At 51.2% G+C, this 19,588-nt stretch overlaps 1 pseudogene; it reads left to right on the top strand.

Annotated features, from left to right (window-relative positions):
- The first annotated feature begins 17,541 nt into the window (after positions 1 to 17,541).
- Positions 17,542 to 18,186, top strand: LOC125132423 (optic atrophy 3 protein homolog; annotated as a pseudogene).
- The last annotated feature ends 1,402 nt before the right edge of the window (positions 18,187 to 19,588 follow it).

Raw genomic sequence — 19,588 nt, 5'->3', positions numbered from 1 at the left:
TTCCCTTGGGAATATCCAGGAAGGGGATTGCTGGGGCATAGAACAGGTGTATGTTTACCCTTAAGAGTCAATGCTGCTTTTTAAAAATATATTATTATTATTCTTTTGGGGCTGCCCCGCAGCATATGGAGTTCTTGGGCCAGGGATCAGATCCAAGCCACAGTTGCCACCTAAGCCACAGCTTCGGCAACACTGGAGCCTTTACCCACTGTGCCTGGGCCGCGGGGATTGAACCTGTGTCCCAGTGCTTCCCAGATGCTGCTGATCCCATTGCGCCACGGTGGGAACTCCTGATTTTTTTTTTTTTTTTAAGTGAGTTTTCCATGTACTATCCTCCTCCTGCTCCCTCCTGCTCCCTCCCACCCCGTATGAAAGTTCCAGCAGCTCCACTTCCCTGACAGTGCCCCATACTGACAGTCTTTTCTCTATTCTCTTTCTTTTTAATTGTAACTATTCCGGTGAGTATGTAGTGGTGTCTTACTGTGGTTTTCATTTGTCTTTCTCTGCCAAGTCATGAGGTCGAGCATCTTTATATGTACTTATCCACCATTACCACTCCTTGGGGGGGAGATGATAATTGCATCTGTTCAAACAATTATTTGATACTAATTAGATCAGTTCACGTCCATTGTATGTATTTCCTGTGGCTGCTGTCGCAAATTACCCGAAATTTGGTGGCTTAAAACAATGCACATTCATTCTCTTCCAGTTCCCGAGGCCAGAAAACTGGAGTCAGTATCTCTGGGCTGAAATTGAGGTGTGGGCAGGGCTGTGCCCCCTCCAAAGGTTTGAGGGGGGAATCTGTTCCTTGCCTGTCCCAGCGTCTGGTGGCTCCAGGCTTTGCTTGACTTTCGGTTGCATCACCCTAATCCCTCCATCGTCACGTGGGCTCCTCCTCCATGCGCCTGCATCTTTTCTCCTCGCTCATATAAGGACACTTGTCCCTGTATTCAAGGTCCCCCAGGGAAATCCAGGATGATCTCAAGATCCTTGAATTCATCACATCTGCAAAGACCCTTTTGCTAAAAAAGGCAACGGTCACATGTCCAGGAGTTTGGGTGTGGACCGATTGCAGGGATCAGATCTCCCCGCCTCCCTCTCATAAGGACACTTGGGATGCATTTAAGGCCCATCTGGGAGTTCCTGTCGTGGCTCAGTGGAAACGAATCTGACTAGTATCCATGAGGCTGTGAGTTCGATCCCTGGCCTCAGTGGGTTAAGGATCTGGCGTTGCCGTGAGCTGTGATGTAGGTCGCAGAGCCAGCTTGGATCTGGTGTTGCTGCAGCTGTGGTGTAGACTGGCAGCTGCAGCTCCACTTTGACCCCTAGCATGGGAACCTCCATATGCTACATGTGCAGCCCTAAAAAGACCAAAAAAAAAAAAGCCTCCTTGGATAATTCCCCATCTCAAGATCCTTAACCCTATCACACCTGCCAAGTCCTTTTTGCCACATAAAGTAAGAATCACAAGCTCCGGGGTTGGGATCTGGACACATACCGCGGCCACTATTTAATATACCACATCCCCTGTTTTTGTGGCTGCATGCACAGTGGCACACACAGAAGTTTCCCGGGCCAGAAATCAAACCCTGCACCGCAGCAGTGACCTGAGCCACAGAAGTGACCATGCCGAACCCCCAACCCCTCGACCTCCAGGGAAGTCTTTGGGGTTTTTTTTTTTTTTTTTTTGCCACATCCACGTCTGTTCGGCTGTCCTGTCCTTTTGTTCTAGTGATTTACGGTGCTTTTCACAGAGTCTCCACACCACCACCCCTGCGTTTGAGACGAGGATCCTTGTTGGCAAACCTCCCTAAGAGCCTTGGGGTGAGAAGACTGGCTGCGGGGGGCGGGGGGGGGGTCTGTGCTTCCCTGAGGATCCCGGCTGGGCTCAGCACACCTTCCACTGTTTATTGGACATTTGAATTCCTGCAACAAATGTCTCCTTTTCTTACTTGTTCTTCATGCTTGTTTATGGAGTTTCCTGACCTATAAAAGTCTTTCAGTTTTAATAAACCAGATTTCCCCGTCTTTTCCTTTATCGCTCTTACTTTCCCTCCCTCTCTGGGAAGAGCCTCTTTGCCCCAAGTTATGCGCATCCCCACCCTGGGAGTTCCCTGGCGGTTTAGTGGTTAAGACTCAGCGCTGTCACTGCTGCAGCCTGGGTTCAATCCCCGGTCTGAGAACTGAGACCCCATAGGAAGCCGCTACATGCCACAAGGTGATGCTAATCCCTGCTTTGCTGAGGAGGAAACTGAGGCACAGAGGAAATGAATCTCTTCTAGGTTTCATTCCGTAGGTTCCTGGCACTGCGAGAATTCTACAAAAACCATATCTTTGAACCCTTGAGTCTCCTTGCGTCGGGGGTCCCCCAAACCACCCTCAGACCAGGTGATTTGCTGAGAAGGACTCTGAGAACTCAGGCAAGCTGATATGCATGTGGCTATAATTAATTAGAGGCGAAGGATACAGAGCACAGTCAGTAAAGGGAAAAGGTTCTTCGGGGCAAGTCCAGGTGCAGAGGGAACAGCAAGTGCAAATTCAGCTCGGATCCTGCGTTGCTGGGGCTGTGGAATAGGCCGGCAGTTGCAGCTCTGATTCGACCCCTAGCCTGGAAATATGTCTTCCATATGCCACAGGTATGGCCAAGAAAAGAGAAAAAAAAAAAAAGGCCTAGTCCTGGAACATAGGGAGGAAGAGGAGTCAGTGGTCAGATCACGTGAGGCCTGAGGGCCACTCCATGTCTTGGGTGACTTGCGTGCTGAGGGCCTGGTGATGAAGTCGGTACTTCAAGTGTGGTCACTTCTTTGCTTCCCAGTCCTCATTTTCTGTAGATTTCAAGACACAGCAAGCTCACTGCAGAAATTACAACAATCACTGAGAAAAAAAAGAAAAATGCAGTGAAAAAAATCATCTGTTGGGTAGGGAGTTCCTGTAGTGGCTCAGCAGTAAAGAACCTGACTGGTATCCATGAGGATGTGGGGTTCAGTGCCTCTCCTCGCTCAGTGGGCTAAGGATCTGGCATTGCCATGAGCTGTGGTGTAGGTCACAGACTCGGCTTGGATCTGGCGTTGCTGTGGCTGTGGTGTAAGTTGCAGATGTGGCTCAGATCCCACATTGCTGTGGCTGTGGTGTAGGCCGGCAGGTGCAGCTCTGATTCAAACCCCTAGCCTGGGAACCTCCATATGCCTTGGGTGCGGCCTTAAAAAAAAAAAAAAAAAAAAAAAGAATGGTGTGGGGTTCTGGGGCCAGAGGGAACGATCACAGCCCCAGCATTCCCCAGCTTTCCAGGGGAGCATGAGGCCAGGACCCCCAACACCAACCCCTCACCTGAGCCATCCCACCTCACCCACCACGTTTGCACTGAATATTTCAGCCCAGCCTCCGAGCAGTTACCTGTGACGTGTCAATCAGGGAGCTAAGGTTCCAGTCTCGGTGACTCGCACTCGGGGCCTTGGGTTGGTTCTGAGGTCTCCCGCCCCAACGAGCGCCGCCGCCGCCGCCACCACCGGGAAGGCAGGTGGGCGGGCTGCCTTGCAAAGTGGGTACTGCCTGTGACTGGGCGTTAGTCCCCAGCACATAGCCTCCTCCCCGGGCGGGTGAGGGCATGCTCCTGGGAAGGGTTCCCTTTGGGAGATGGCTCATGTCCTTTCCTTTCTCTCACACCTGCTCATATTCACCAGTAGGAAAGGAAAGAAGACTTGGAGTCCCAAATATCGAGCCAAGAGGACATTGTCGTAGTAGGATTTGCTTTTCACCAAAATCAGATCAGACTGTGGGCCCTTCAGTATATCAGGCTCCTTCCATCAAGGACAGCTTTGGGAAAAAAAAATTAATTAAAAAAAAAAGGAGTTCCCGTCGTGGCGCAGTGGTTAACGAATCCAACTAGGAACCATGAGGTTGCGGGTTCGGTCCCTGCCCTTGCTCAGTGGGTTAAGGATCCGGCGTTGCCGTGAGCTGTGGTGTAGGTTGCAGATGCGGCTCGGATCCCACGTTGCTGTGGCTCTGGCGTAGGCCTGTGTCTGCAGCTCCGATTAGACCCCTAGCCTGGGAGCCTCCATATGCCGCGGAAGCGGCCCAAAGAAATAGCAAAAAGACAAAAAAAAAATTAATTAAAAAAAAAAAGATAGGTGTTCCCGCTGGGCTCAGTGGATTAAAAATCTGACTAGGAGGTTCCCGTTGTGGCTCAGCAGTAGTGAGCTCAGCGGGCATCTGTAAGGATACAGGTTTGACCCCTGGCTTCACTCAGTGGGTTAAGGATCTGGTGTTGCCGTGAGCTTGGGTCCCACGTTGCTATGGCTGGCAGCTGTAGCTCCAAATCACCCCCTAGTCTGGGAACAGCCCTAAAAAGCAAAACGAACAAACCCAACCACAGCTTTTCGGGTCACTGGCGGCACAGGTTTGATCCCCGGCCCAGGGCAGTGGGTTAAAGGATCTTGCATTGCCGCACAGTGTAGGTCACAGCTGTAGCTCAGGTTCAGTCCCCGGCCTGAGAACTTCCCTACATCTCAGATACGGTAATTTAAAAAAAAAAAAAAAAAGAAAATGAATGAAGGACAGCTTTGCCTGCGAACACACATGAATCTTATCACCATTCTTCATTTTATTCTGTGATCTACAGAGAGAAGAGTGACTGCGAAAGCCCCAGACTCCTTCTGTTTGGAGAGAAGTTCTTGTGCATACCCTTTACTTGGTGACAGGCAGATTTGGCCCAGAGAGGGCAGGACACTTTGTCCAAGGTCACACAGTGGGAAGCAGGAATGCAACTAAGTTTCTGGCACAGACCCACTATCTGGTAGCAGACAAGGCCCTCCGTGAAGGCCAGAGCTCCTGGGAAGAAAAGAGAGACAAAAAGGTCTCTGTGACCTCCCCCCGCCCCCCAGAGCAGAGGAGGAAGCTGCCTGTGGGGCCAGGACCTACCCAGAGTTTCCAGGGGGTAGGTCCTGCAGCCTTCAGCCTCTGACTTTTCCAGGTCGGCAGGGATGACCATGACCTTCCCCTAAGTCTGGCAGCACCTCTGGGTGGGGTGGTGGAAAGGGTAGACCTCTCTGCAGCAGCTCCACTTGTGGTCCTTGGGGTCCAGTGCCACACGGCCACAGAGTCGCCACCACTCCTTTGTCACCACCACCAGCACTGAGCCTGCAGGGCCGACATGGCTGGGCGTGAGGTCCTGGGTGGGGGAAATGGGGTGCCTCTGCCCACACCCTGCTCAGGGTCCTTATCTCCCTTGCATCCATTCGTCTTGGGTTTTTTTTAATTTAAATACCTTCATTAAAATAGAGTTCACATATCCTACAATTCACCCATGTCAAGGGTACAAGGCAGTGGTTTTTAGTAGATTCGCAGGGTTCTGCAGTCAGCACCACAGGCTGAGAACCCGTTCATCAGCCTACAAGGAAACCCCACGGCCATTAGCAGTTGTTCCGCATTTCCTCAAACCTCCTGCCCTGGCCCTGGGCAGCCAGCAGCCTGCTCACTGTCTCTAGACTGGCCTGTTCCGGACAGTGCCCCGTTTTCCGCCCCATCAGCAGCATCTAAGTGTGCTGATTTCCCAATTTCCCCACATCCTTGCCAGCGCGCTTGTCACCCGACTCTGGGACGATAGGCATCCCCTAGTGGGTGGGAGTGGTATCTCCTTGTGGTCCGCATCCCCGGCATATGGAGGTTCCCGGGCTAGGGGTCAAATCGGAGCTGTAGCCACCGGCCTACACCACAGCCACAGCAACGCCAGATCCGAGCTCACAGCAATGCTGGATCCTTAACCCACTGAGCGGGGCCCAGGATCGAACCCACACCTCATAGATGCTAGTTGGTTCATTACTGCTGAGCCACAACGGGAACTCCATCCTTGTGGTTCTGATGTGCATTTCCCGACCTCCATTCATCTTTTCCAGCACTCTGAGTGCGGTGCAGTTGGCCTGTCCCCAGAGCCCTCTTTCCTCTGGTCGCCTCCTTCTCACCCACCTTCTTCCCGGCCCACGGAGCAGGTCCTGCGCTGTGGCTCTCAGGCCCTCAGAGGGCGGGGTTGCCGACCATCCACCTTGGGCGCCCTCCCACCCCGGCCCTGGTCACTCAGGGTCCAGGAAGAGAATGGGACAATGTGATGGCCCCACCCACCTCTCAGAAGAGCCAAAGGATCCAGTTGAGTCATGGACCTGATAGGTGGTTGGACAGAGGGACTTGAGCACCTCCCCGTCTCCTCCAGCTTGTCCCTGCCAGGGGAGCAGGTCGGGCCGGGCAGGCGTGGGTGACATTCACTGGGTGCCAGGCAAGGGGCGGCGGTCCCCACCCCTCTGTTGTTGCCACACATGCCCCTAGCCTGGGACCCTCCATATGCTGCGGGTGTGGCCCTAAAAAGCGAAGAAAAATTGGAAAAAAAAAAATGGAGGAGGCTTGCTGGGTCAGGGATTAAGCTCCCTTCTCCTCCTCATCTCAGGCACCTCACCCCTCTGAGCCACACTTTTCCGAGCTCCAAAGTGGGGTTCTCTGGGGGGTTCCCTAGTGGTCTAGAGGGTAGGCTCCAGCACCTTCACGGCTGTGACCCTCGGTTCAATCCCTGGCCTGGGTACAGAGATCCCACCTCAAGCGGCTGCATGCTCCAGCCAAAAATAAATAAAAAATAAAATGGAATTATCGGCTTTTTGGGGGTGTCACCCAGACTGAACGTGGCCATCAGGTCGTGGGGTTGAAATAAGGGGTAATAGATAAAGCTTGGCCAGCTGGGTCTGTGGTGGGATGGGACTCCTTTGGCTTTTTTGTTGTTGTTTTGGCTAGGGGTCCAGTTGGAGCTACAGCTGCCAGCCTACACCACAGCTATAGCAATGCCAGATCTGAGCCAAATCCGTGACCTGCACCACAGCTCACAGCAATGCCGGATCCTTAACCCACTGAGCAAGGTCAGGGATTGAAGCCACATCCTCATGGATATTGGTTGGGTTCTTAACCTGCTGAGCCATGACGGGAGCTCCCAGACTCCTTTGGCTCTTGATTCCCCTTCTTCCTCCCAGCCCAGCAGATGCCCCATTTCTGCTCCCTCCCAAGAAGCCCTCCCTGCCCCCCCCATCACCCACTGTCAGTGCAAGGGGCTGGCTTGGGGATCCTCACAGAAGCTACCCCAGAACCCGGGGATGGGAGGCGGGTCAGAATTCCACACTCAGCTGGCATTTCAGCTGAGCAGGAGCGTGGAGGTAGAAGCCGGTGGGGGGGGGGGGCCTCAGCCCTGCCCCCCCACCCCGGAGAGGTCAGAATTCCCTGTCCCCCACACCCATGCTCACCTCTGGAGGGAGGGTGCCGTCCATGCAGGCACGGGAACAGCAGGAAGAAGAGAGCTGCAGGGGAGACAGACGTGAGCGTTGGGGAGCAGGGCCGGAGGAGGGGCTGGGAGGAGGCCTGTACCTGAGCCGATGAGGAGCCGAGACTCCCAGCTGCCACTGGTCCTGGGCCCTGGCCTGCATCTGGCTGCCCTGGGCTTGGCTCATGTCCCGGAGACCAGTGGCACCTGGGAAAGACAGTTTCTGTCTTCTGCCATCTGCCGTCTGCCCTGCACCCCGCTCACCCCTGAGCTCTAGGTGCTCAACTGTCTAGAATTATGAGTAATAAAGGATGCATCTAAGGTATTTCGAAACCCGGAACTCGATACTTCATTCATAAGTTCTCGAAGGATAGATGTGTCTTTGGTGTGCGATTGATGACTTAGCTCGCATACAGTGTAGAGGGTTGAGATTTTGTTCTTATTTTATTGGGAGTTTTGGAGCTTGAGGTCACTTGCCAAAGATTTCATCATTCTTTTTTTTTTTTTTTTTTTTAACTTTTGGCCACCCGCGGCCTGTGGTGCTCCCAGGCCAGAGATCAGATCTGAGCCGTCTCGGCGACCTAAGCGGCAGCTGCGGCAACATCAGATCCTTAGCCCACTCTGAGGGGCTGGGGATCGAACCTGAGTCCTGGCGCTCCCAAGACACCACCGCCGATCCTGTTGCGCCACAGCAGGCGCTCCCTGAATTACTGAAACTGATGGAACCGTGGGAGCCTGAGTCTGTAGCCAGTCAGTTGGGAGTGCACGTGGCCCGGGCACCTCCCTTGTGGCTGATGTCCGCGTCGGGAAGTTCCATGGGACTGAAGCCGTACCTCGTGGGGTCTGCACGAATCCGGGTGATTGTCATCAGGATCCCATTGCAGGGCACCTCATGGGCATGGACCAGTCGGGGGAGAAATAGAGCAGTACCTAAACCGATTTCTCCTCAAAAGTTACCTTTTCTTTTTACATTGTGGCAAGATACACATAACATAAAATTGATCATTTTAACCGTTTCTAAGTGTACGAGTCAGTGGCATTAATACATTAAGTGTATTCACAATGGTGTGCCAGCATCACCACCAAATATTTCCAGAACTCTTTCATTATGCCAAACAGAAACACTTTTTTTTTTTTTCCTGTCTTTCTAGGGCCGCACCCACGCCATATGGAGGGTCCCAGGCTAGGGGTTTGAATCAGAGCTGCACCTGCCGGCCTACACCACAGCCACAGCAACGCCAGATCCGAGCCGCGTCTGCCACCTACACCACAGTTCATGGCAACGCTGGATCCTTAACCCACTGAGCGAGGCCAGGAATCAAATCCGCAACTTCATTGTTCCTTGTAGGATTCGTTTCTGCTGCGCCACGACGGGAACGCTCCCAACGTTTTATTTGTAAAAAATTAATACATTAAGTGTATTCACAATGGACCCCAAGAGCCCTTACTGGAGTCATCACTCGTTGACACTGTGCCCTGTTTGTATCCTTCGGATCTAGATCTACATCCATACCCACGTTCCTGGCTTCTGCCTGGCTGCTGTCGCAGAAGACCGTACGCTGGGTGCCTTAGACCACAAACATATTTTCTCACATTCCGGAGCCTAGAAGTCCAAGATGAAGGTTCTGGGCAGATGTCATTCCCAGCCAGGTCCTTCTCCCTGGCTGGTAGACGGCCGCCTTCTTGCCGCGTCCTCACAAGGCAGAGAGAGACCACTGGTGTCTCTTCTTATGAGGACACGGATCCCATCGTGGGGCCCCATCCCGCCCTCATGACCTCATCTAAACCTAGTTACCTCCCAAAGACCCTGCTTTCAAATACTGCCACACGGGGGCTGAGGGCTCATCGCGTGGATTTGGAGGAACCACATTCAGTCCATAACATGACACGTATTTCTATGTCTCTCTATATACATAGATTTCCTTCCTGCCTGCCTGCCTTCCTCCCTCTCTCCCTCCCTCCCTCTTTCTTTCTTTCTTTCACTGCACCTGCAGCATGTGGAAGTTCCCAGGCCAGGGATCGAACCCATGGCACAGCTGTAACCAGATCCACAGCTGTGACAACGACAGGTCCTTAACCCACTGAACCACAAGGGAACTCCTATACAGATTTTCTTGCCAGATCATTTGAAAATAATTTGCAGACTCCGTGGCACTTCGTCATTAAAAACTTAAGGGTAGGGAGTTCCCGTTGTGGCTCAGCAGTAACGAGCCCAACTAGTATCCCTGAGGATGCAGGTTTGATCCCTGGCCCCACTCAGTAGGTTAAGGCTCTGGCATGGCCGTGACATGCAGTGTAGGTCACAGATGCAACTCAGGTCCCAGATTGCTGTGGTTGTGGTGTAGGCTGGCAGCTGCAGCTCCGATTTGACGCCTAAGCCTGGGGAACTTCCATATGCCACAAGTGCGGTCCTAGAAATAAAACACCCAACATAATCTCTGTGAGGATGTGAATTCAATCTCTGGCCTTGTTCATTGTGTTAAGGAGCCAGTGTTGCTGTAAGCTGCAATGCAGGCTGCATATGCGGCTTGGATCTGGCATTGCTGTGGCTGTGGCATAGGCCTGCAGCTGCAGCTCTGATTCGCCCCCAAGCCTGGGAACTGGCATATGCTGCAAGAGTGCCCCCCCAAATAATAATAGTAATACTCCACTACAGGAGTTCCCTGGTGGCTTAGCAGTTTAAGGATCTGGCGTTGTCACTGCTGTGGGTCTGGTTACTTCTGTGGTGTGGGTTTGATCCCTGGCCCAAGAACTTCTACATGCTGCAGGTGCGGCCAGGTAGTAATAAGAATAATAATACTCCACTGTATAAGTATACTGTATTTTATTAGCCGTTCACAAATTGATGGTCTTTTGGGTTGTTTCCACATTTTGACTATTGTGAATAATGCTGCTGTGGACACGTGTGCACAAGAGAGTGAACATATGTTATTTCTCCCGGGCAGCAACCTCGGCGTGGAATTGCTGAGTCATGTGGTCAATTTGTGTTTAACTTTTTAAGAAACTGTCAGACTGTTTTCCAAAATGACTGCGTCATTTTACATTTTACATCTCCACCAATGAGAGTTCCTTTTGCTCTGAAACCTTGAAAGCAATGGGTGTTTTTTGCTGTTTTGAGTATAGTTGTTAATAGTGGGTATGCAATGAAATCGCATCCTGGTTTTGACCTGTGTTTCTCTGCTGAATAATGCGTTGAGCATCTTTTCACTTGCTTATTGGAAATTTGCATATCTTCTTCGGTGAAATGTCCATTCAGATCTTTTGCCCATTTCAATTGGGTATTTATCTTCCTATTGTTGATTTTTTTTTTGTCTTTTTATCTTTTTTGTTTTTGTTGTTGTTGTTGTTGTTGTTGCTATTTCTTGGGCCCCTCCCGCGGCATATGGAGGTTCCCAGGTTAGGGGTTGAATCGGAGCTGCAGCCACCGGCCTACGCCAGAGCCACAGCAACGCAGGATCTGAGCCGCGTCTGCAACCTACACCACAGCTCACGGCAACGCCGGATCCTTAACCCACTGAGCAAGGGCAGGGACCGAAGCCGCAACCTCATGGTTCCTAGTCGGATTCATTAACCACTGCGCCACGACGGGAACTCCCCTATTGTTGAATTTTAAGAGCTCTTTATATGGTCTGGAACGAGTCCTTTATCAGATATATGATTTGTAAATGTTTTCTGCGAGTCTGTGGCTTGCCTTCTCACTTTCTTTTCCTTTTTTTTTCCTTTCCTTTTTTTTGTCTTTTTTAAGGTCACACCCACGGCACATGGAGGTTCCCAGGCTAGGGGTCTAATCGGAACTGTAGCCGCTGGCCTACACCACAGCCACAGCAACACAGCATCCAAGCGGCATCTGCGACCTACACCACAGCTCACGGCAACACCGGATCCTAAACCCACTGAGCGAGGCCGGGGATCGAAGCCGAGTCCTCATGGATCCTAGTTTGGTTCGTTACCACTGAGCCACGATAGGAACTCCAAAAAACAATTATTTTTGATGTATAACTTCCATGGAATAAGCTGTACTTTTTTTTTGGATGAGTTTTATTTATTTCACTTTTCTATTGCCCAGGATGAGATGTCCAGTATAATAGTAAGTAAATGTTGTAAGAATGGGCATCTTTACGTTGTTCCTGCTTTTTTTTTTTTAATCTTTTTTAATCTCTTTACCTGGAGCCCTATTTTTTTTTAAATAAACTGTGCTTACTTTTAGTGTTCACTTAGATGGGTTTTATCCCAGGTATTTGCCATGAAATCACCACCACGCTTAAAAATAGTTCCATCACCCCCTAAACCTCCTTGTGTCCCCTTGCAGTTCATCCCTCCTGCCACCCATCACCCCTGCCCTCAGGGAACCACTGACCTGATTTCTGTCACTGCACATTCATCAAAATCTTTCCTTCCCCAAATGGCCCGCAAATATAAATATTATTTCTTTTGAAATAATATTTTACTTTTTGAGGGGGGCACACCGCAAGCATGTGGAAGTTCCCCGGGGCCAGGAAGCAAACCCATGCCACTACAGTGCCAGCACCAGATCCTTAACCTACTGAGCCCCAAAAGAACTCCTATAATCTGGGCTTCCCATAGTGGTTCAGCAGTAACAAGCCCGACTAGGATCCATGAGTACGTGGGTTCAATCCCTGGCCTCGCTCAGTGGGTTAATGATCCAGTGTTGCCATGAGCTGTGATGTAGGTCACAGACTCGGCTTGGATCCCAAGGTGCTGTGGCTGTGGTGTAGACTGGCAGCTATAGCTTTGATTAGACCCCCAGCCTGGGAACCTCCATATGCTGTGGGTGCAGCCGTGAAAAAACAAAAAAACCTATGATCTTTTAATTGTGAAATACTACAGATGTGGAGAAAATAATATAACAAACATCATGTACCTACCACTGGGAATTAATAGATGTTAACATTTGCCCTATTTGTTTTGTGTTTTTTCCCTTTTTTTTTTTTTAATGGCTACACCCAGGGCACATGGAAGTTCCCAGGTCAGGGGTGGAATCGTAGCCTCCAGAGGGACCCTAGCTGCTGCAGTTGAATTCTTTCCCTTCCTTCCCTTCCTTCCCTTCCTTCCCTTCCTTCCTTCCTTTCCTTCCTTTCCTTCCTTTCCTTCCTTCCTTCCCTTTCCTTCCTTCCTTCCCTTCCTTTCCTTCCTTTCCTTTCCTTCCTTCCTTCCTTTCCTTCCCTTCCTTCCTTCCTTTCCTTCCTTCTTTCTTTTTCTCCTTCTTTCTTTCTCTTTTCCTTTTTCTTTTGTCTTTTTGTCTTTTTTTTGTCTTTTGTCTTTTTGTTGTTGTTGTTGTTGTTGTTGTTGTTGCTATTTCTTGGGCCCCTCCCGCGGCATATGGAGGTTCCCAGGTTAGGGGTCCAATCGGAGCTGCAGCCACTGGCCTACGCCAGAGCCACAGCAACGCAGGATCCGAGCCTCGTCTGCAACCTACACCACAGCTCACGGCAACACCGGATCGTTAACCCACTGAGCAAGGGCAGGGACCAAACCCACAACCTCATGGTTCCTAGTCGGATTCGTTAACCACTGCGCCACGACGGGAACTCCTGTCTTTTTGTCTTTTTAGGGCCACACCCACAGCATGTGGAAGTTTCCAGACTAGGGGTCCAGGCGGAGCTGTCTGTAGCCACCTACACCACAGCCACAGCAACGTGGGATCTGAGCTGTGTCTGTGACCTACACCACAGCTCACGGCAACACCAAACCCTCAACCCACTGAGCAAGGCCAGGGATCGAATCCATGTCCTTGTGGATCTTAGTCGGGTTCGTTAACCACTGAGCCACGCTGGCAACTCCCTGCAGTTGGAGTCTTAACCCACCGTGCCACAGCGAGGACTCTATTTTTTCCCTTTTTAGCCTCATCCTGTTTCCATGCCCCTCATCTGTCGTAAAGTTGCTGAGTATTTTTCCATGTGAAGCTTTATACTTTTCCTAAATATACATACACGTCCACAGTCACTACCCGTTCTTGTTTTGATCACACTGTTTGCATCTTTTGGAGCTTGTATTTCTTTCTTTTTTTTTGTCTTTTTGTCTTTTTTGTTGTTGTTGTTGTTGCTATTTCTTGGGCCGCTCCCGCGGCATATGGAGGTTCCCAGGCTAGGGGTTGAATCGGAGCTGTAGCCACCGGCCTACGCCAGAGCCACAGCAACGCGGGATCCGAGCCGCGTCTGCAACCTACACCACAGCTCACGGCAACGCCGGATCCTTAACCCACTGAGCAAGGGCAGGGACTGAACCCGCAACCTCATGGTTCCTAGTCGGATTCGTTAACCACTGCGCCACGACGGGAACTCCCTGGAGCTTGTATTTCTTCTCCAAATTATGTGTGGGGGATTTCTCTGTGTTGAAATACATGAAGCGCATTCCATTCTTTTAATTTTTTTCCTTTGCGTGTCACACGATTTATTAGTAGCAAAATATTTCAGAAGTGTTGGTAGTTGGCAAAAGCATGCCAGGGGATATAAGACACTGCTAGGGAAGCAAGCATGTGATTTCACCATTTTTGTTTTGTTTTAACTACTGTGCTTGACAATGATAGCTTCGTTTTTAGACTGTGACATGAAAATCCTCCTCAATTTCAGGCTGAGATTCCCTTTTGAGCCTTTACCTTTAATGGACTGTCTAGATTTATGGAGGTAATTGAGAGATGGAATTTGAATTTTTAAAAAACAATTGTGGTTAATATCATATAAGAAGTTCCTGCCATGGAACTTATATGATAAGAAGTCCTTCCTTAACCTGCAGTGGGTTAAGGATCCAACTGCAGCAGCTTGGGTCGCTGTAGAGGTATGGGTTCAATCCCCAGACTGGTGCAGTAAGTGCCGTAGGTTAAGGCTCTGGTGTTGCCACAGCTGTGGCCTAGGTCTCATCATTGATTGGATTAAGCCCTGGCCTGGGAACACCGTATGCCACAGGTCAGCTAAAAAAAATTAAAAATAAAAAAAAAGAGTACCCCTGGTAGCTCAGCAGTAATGAACCCAACTAGTATCTGTGAGAATGCGGGTTCGACCCCTACCCTTGTTCAGCAGGTTAAGGATCCGGTGTTTCCCTGAGCTGCGGCTTAGATCGCAGACGTGGCTCAGATCTGGCCTTGCTGTGGCTGTGGCATAGACTGGCAGCTGCAGTTCCGATTTGACCCCCAGCTTGGGAACTTCCATATACCACCGTACAGCCCTAAAAAGACAAAAAAGCCAAAAGACTCTCTTAAACACTCATCAAATTTTGTTTTTTTATTTTTTTTAATTAAATTTTTTTTTGGCCATGCCTCTGGCATGTGGAAGTTCCCAGACCAGAGGTCAAACCAGTGCCGCAGCAGTGATCCAAGCCACTGCAGTGACAATGCCAAAAGAGACCTCCAAACTTTATTTCATTTTATTTTATTTTATTGTCTTTTTAGGGCTGCACCCATGGCATATGGGAGTTCCCAGGCTAGGGGTCAAATCAGAGCTGCAGCTGCCAGCCTACACCACAGCCACAGTAAGGCCAGATCTGAGGTGTGTCTGTGACCTACACCACAGCTCATGGCAATGGTGGATCCTTGACCCACTGAGCGGGGCCAGGGATTGAAGCCATATCCTCATGGATACTAGTTGGGTTCTCAACCTGCTGAGCCACAATGGGAACTCCCAAATTTTATTTTTTAAACAAGAAAGGACAGTGCTGTCATTTTTGAGTGACATTTTTCTGGGATTTGAGTCCCTTTAACACAGGCTACAGTTGTGCCCATTCCCCTCCCATGTTGCGTGGGGGCCTGGACTTGCTCAGGCCTGGATTCTGAATCCATTTTGCCTTCTCACAGTCCCTCGGACACCGGGGAGAGTAGAGAGTTCGAGGTTCCTTGGGGGAGGGAGGACGGACGGACACCGAAGGCCATCGTAAGACTAGGCTTTCTCTTGGGAGGGGCCGTGTAATTTCCCAGCAGGAAAGGCGTCCAGTGGGCGGTCAGGGAGCCTTGAAGTTCGACATCTCAGGCTTGTCTGGCAGCTTGGCCACGTCCGGCTGCCCACGGGCAAGGGGGAGGAAACGGGCTGACAAAGGCCCCTTCCCCAGGCAGTGGTGTTTCTCTGGGCCTCATTAGATGTTGCAAGTGACACTCAGCTGGAAGAGATCAGGAAGGCGGCTGGACCACTCCGGTTCATTCGGGTTATGAAAACTTTCATCTGAAATACAAGATACTGAAAGCAAAGTATGTAAAACTTCAGTGTACAGGAGTTCCCGTCGTGGCACAGCAGAAATGAACTGACTAGGAACCATGAAGTTGTGGGTTCGATCCCTGGCCTCGCTCAGCGGGTTAAGGGTCCGGCGTTGCCATGAGCTGTGGGTGTCGGTCGCAGACACGGCTCGGATCTGGGGTGGCTGTGGCTGTGGTGTAGGCCGGCAGCTGTCGCCCCGATTCCACCCCTAGCCTGGGAACCTCCATATGCTGTGGGTACGGCCCTAAAAAAGAAGCAAAAAAATAAAAACTTAAGTGTACAGTTTGACAAACTCTCACAGAATGAACAGGGAACAGAACATAACCAGCCCCCTGGCGACTCTCCGGTCCCTGCTTCTGGTCATTACACCTGCGTGGTCACCCCGTGGGCTGCGTTTGCCTCTCTGGGGACTTTCACAGGCGGAATTACACAGCGTGTCCGCACGCGTGGCCTCTTTCACTGAACATTGTAAGATTTACTCAGCTTGTTGTATGTTGTTGCAGCTCATTTGTTCTCACTGCTGTTGAGTGTTTCACTCTGTGTGTGTGTGTGTGTTTTAACCAGTCCTACCATGAGCAGGCATTTGGGTTGTCTTGAGTCTTTTGTTCACAGCACTGAGGTGACCCTGCAGGCACGTGTCTTTTGGAGAACACGTGACAGGATTCTGTGGGTATCCACACAGCAGCGGAATTGCTGGCTTATAGGACATCAAATGTTAAATTTATTTATTTATCCATTTATTTATTTTGCTTTTTCGGGCCTCACCTGAGTCATACGGAGGTTCCCAGGCGAGGGGTCGAACCAGAGCTACAGCTGCTGGCCTACACCACAGCCACAGCAACTGGGGATCCGAGCCGAGTCTGTGATCTGCACTGAGCTGTGTCTGCGGCCTGCACCACAGCTCACGCCGGATCCTTAACCCACCGAGTGGGACCAGGGATCCAAGTATTCTTATGGATACTAGTTACTGTTACCGCTGAGCCAGGACGGGACCGCCTGTCTTTGTGATTTTGATTAGTGTTTTCCTGGTGTATGATGGAGGTCAGCATCTTTTCCATGTCTAGTGGCCATTGAGATGTCATCCTCTTAGGTGACTTGGGTCTTTCTCCATCGGGTGCTTTGCTGGTCTCTTATTGATCCCTAGGAGGTCACAGCGTATCTTGAACCTGAGTTTTTGTCACAGGTCTTGCAAATGGCTTTTCCCAGTCTGGAGCTTGCCTTTTCCTTTTCGTGCTGGTGTCTCTTGAGGAATGGAATGTCTTAATTTCAGTGTATCCCGGCGTGCGAAACCTTTTTTTTTTATGACTAGTCATTTTTAGGTTTCATTATGTTAACAGAAAAAGATCAAAAGTAGTTAACCTTTGAGGAATAGGAGGACTCAAGCCGGAGGTGGAAAGGTGGACTCATCTTTCAGTTTACCCCCTTCTCTGGAGTCTAGAAGATCCCCCTCATGTGCATGTTATTCTTCTAACTTAAAGGAAGAAAAGCTAATTAGATCAGCCTGGCTCCTGTGGGGAGTGGTTGGAAGGGGTCAAGTATAAACTGTTTTCAAAAATTCGTCCCTTAATGAGCCGAAGAAGGCTTATTGAAAAATAAGTTCATGTATCAACGGATGCATATTGCTTATCACTGCAGTGACTCAGGTTTCAACCTCAACTCTATGCTTAGGTTGCATTTTACCAATGATGCCAGTGCCGAGAATTGTTGTTCACATGAATAAGTGATTCGTGCGGAAGGAGTGGGCGTGAGAGCAGGTGCTCCAGCCCCGAGCTGGGCACTGAGGGCCCCACCTTTCCGGAGAGGAAAAGAGCCTGGCAGGTGGGCTGTGGGAAGCACAAAAAGGAGCAAGCGTTACACCTGCCAGGGCTTGTGACCTTCCCCACTAGAGATGCAGACCTCGCTCTGAACCTCCCTCCCAGGGCAGCAATTCTCATCCCTGGCTGCTGGGCATCATCTTTTGGATGTTTTCAAAAGCTGCCCTGGGCATCCGCGTGCAGGCCTTGGTGAAGGGACCGGCTCCCTAGTGCCACAGATTCTGGCTGCAGCATCCCTGTTGCTCAGACCCTCACGCCCAGGAGTGGAGGGGCGGGGCTTGCAGTCCCCAGCAAAGGTCCCCGACCCCCCTCTTCCTGCGCAGTGAAGCACTGTGCCACGATGTACATCCTGGGCTTCAGTACTGAAGCCATCAAGCCTCTGAATGAGGAGGTGGCGGCCGAGCTGCTGGGCGAGGCCGTCTTCGTGGCTGCCTGCAGCCTCCTAGTGCTGGAGTACTGGCGCCACCAGGCACACCTGCATCGCAAGGAAGGGGGGCAGCGCGCCACCTGGGCCACTACGCGGGATGAAGTAGACCACCTGGCTCTGGTGATGCAGATGCAGGCCCTGCAGATGCAGGTGCAGCGGGGTGGCACAGCTGCCTGGTGCTCTGGAGGAGCTGCAGGCGCAGATGCAGGAGTTGTGCATCCAGCTCTGTGCCAGGGATCCCACCGTCTGAGCCCCCAGCCGGGGAGGAATAGGATGTCTCAGGGCCGTGGTCTTGGACGTGGCTGATATCTGAGCTGACACAATGCCGACTTGGGCTTCCGTCCGCAGTGGCCCTTCCTGAACTGGCCCAAGGTCCCTTTAGGGGAAGAAGGAATCCTGGACTGGGGCTAATCCAACCAGGCTTTGGGTCACCTCCCTTCGAACAAGCCCAGTGAGGCGTACTTTCCTCAGGGACACCCCCATACACTGGTGGAACATTCCAGCCCTAGCTCCTACCCCACCCCCACCCCCTGGTGTAGCACTTTGGAATGGTAGTGCAGTCTTCTATTGGACCCCACCCACAACTAGGAGGGCCAGCAGGACACAGGGCCCCTGTCTTGCTTTGTCACTCAGAGGTGCAACTTACCTGAGGAGCGGTCTTTTCCCTGGCACCCTCACCCTTTGCAGGACACCCCTTCCCCTTTCTTCTTCTGTGGGCAGCATTGTGATGTAAATGCGACCTCCCATCTGGCTCACTTTTTGTGGGGAGGGGCGGGGAGTAGAAGGCTGGGTCTGGGCAAGTGTTAGCTCCAAAGAATCAGCCCGTGGCTCAGCCTTCAGTCCACCACTGGCACCTAGACCGAGTCCTCCCCTCCTTAAGTGGATTGTTCCAACAGAACCTCCCTGCACACATATGCAGGCCACTGAGTGTGACACAAGCCACTGAAAGTCTGTGTCTTCCTGTGCTGTTCCACCTGACACCCCATCCTAACCTTCTGTGGCCCTTTGGAATGGAAGCCTTGGTCATCTTGGGCTGAACCATTTTGTGTTTTGGTCTCAGTCCCTTGTTTTCCTGTCGGGATGTCCTAGATGCACCAGCGTCCTTTCCCACTGTCCACCCTGCTGGTCTCATGGGGCCCAGCTGTTCCCCTGCTATGTGGGTCATTGTCACATGCCCTTTCTTCCAGCCACACCTGCTCTTCAGAGTACTCGGGGCTTCCCCCTTACTTCTGGCCTTTGGACTAGACACCCAGTACCCACCCCCTCCTCATGCAAAGGCTTTTTCCAGTGGGACCCCCTGCCCTCAGCCCTGAAGTTCCCTATCTCCAACCAAATGGAATATTCCACCAGGCAGTCACCTACCTCACCAGAAGGGACTCTGTATGAGCTCTGTGATTTCTGAATTTTTTTTGGGGGGGGGTAAATGTTTTATAATTAAAGGAGCTCTGGGGGAAAGAAGTCGCCTTAAGAATGTATCTGAGGAGTTCCCGTGGTGGCGCAGTGGTTAACGAATCTGACTGGGAACCATGAGGTTTCAGGTTCGATCCCTGGCCTTGCTCAGTGGGTTAACGATCCGGCGTTGCCGTGAGCTGAGGTGTAGGTCGCAGACGCGGCTCGGATCCTGCGCTGCTGTGGCTCTGGCGTAGGCCAGCGGCTATAGCTGCAATTCAACCCCTAGCCTGGGAACCTCCATATGCCGCAGGAGCGGCCCAAGAAATGGCAAAAAGACAAAAAAAAAAATTAAAAAAAAGAAAAGAATGTATCTGAGAACCACAGTGTATATCCGCAGAATGGGTACAAGGCTCACTAAAATTAGAAGCTGGGAGGGTTCTGCTGGGAAGGGGCTAGAATCATCCTT

The sequence above is a fragment of the Phacochoerus africanus genome, chromosome 8 (genome assembly GCF_016906955.1).
Source record: "Phacochoerus africanus isolate WHEZ1 chromosome 8, ROS_Pafr_v1, whole genome shotgun sequence".
Taxonomy (NCBI): domain Eukaryota; kingdom Metazoa; phylum Chordata; class Mammalia; order Artiodactyla; family Suidae; genus Phacochoerus; species Phacochoerus africanus.
The sequence above is the reverse complement of the archived record's forward strand: the minus strand, read 5'-3'. Positions and strand labels throughout refer to the sequence as shown.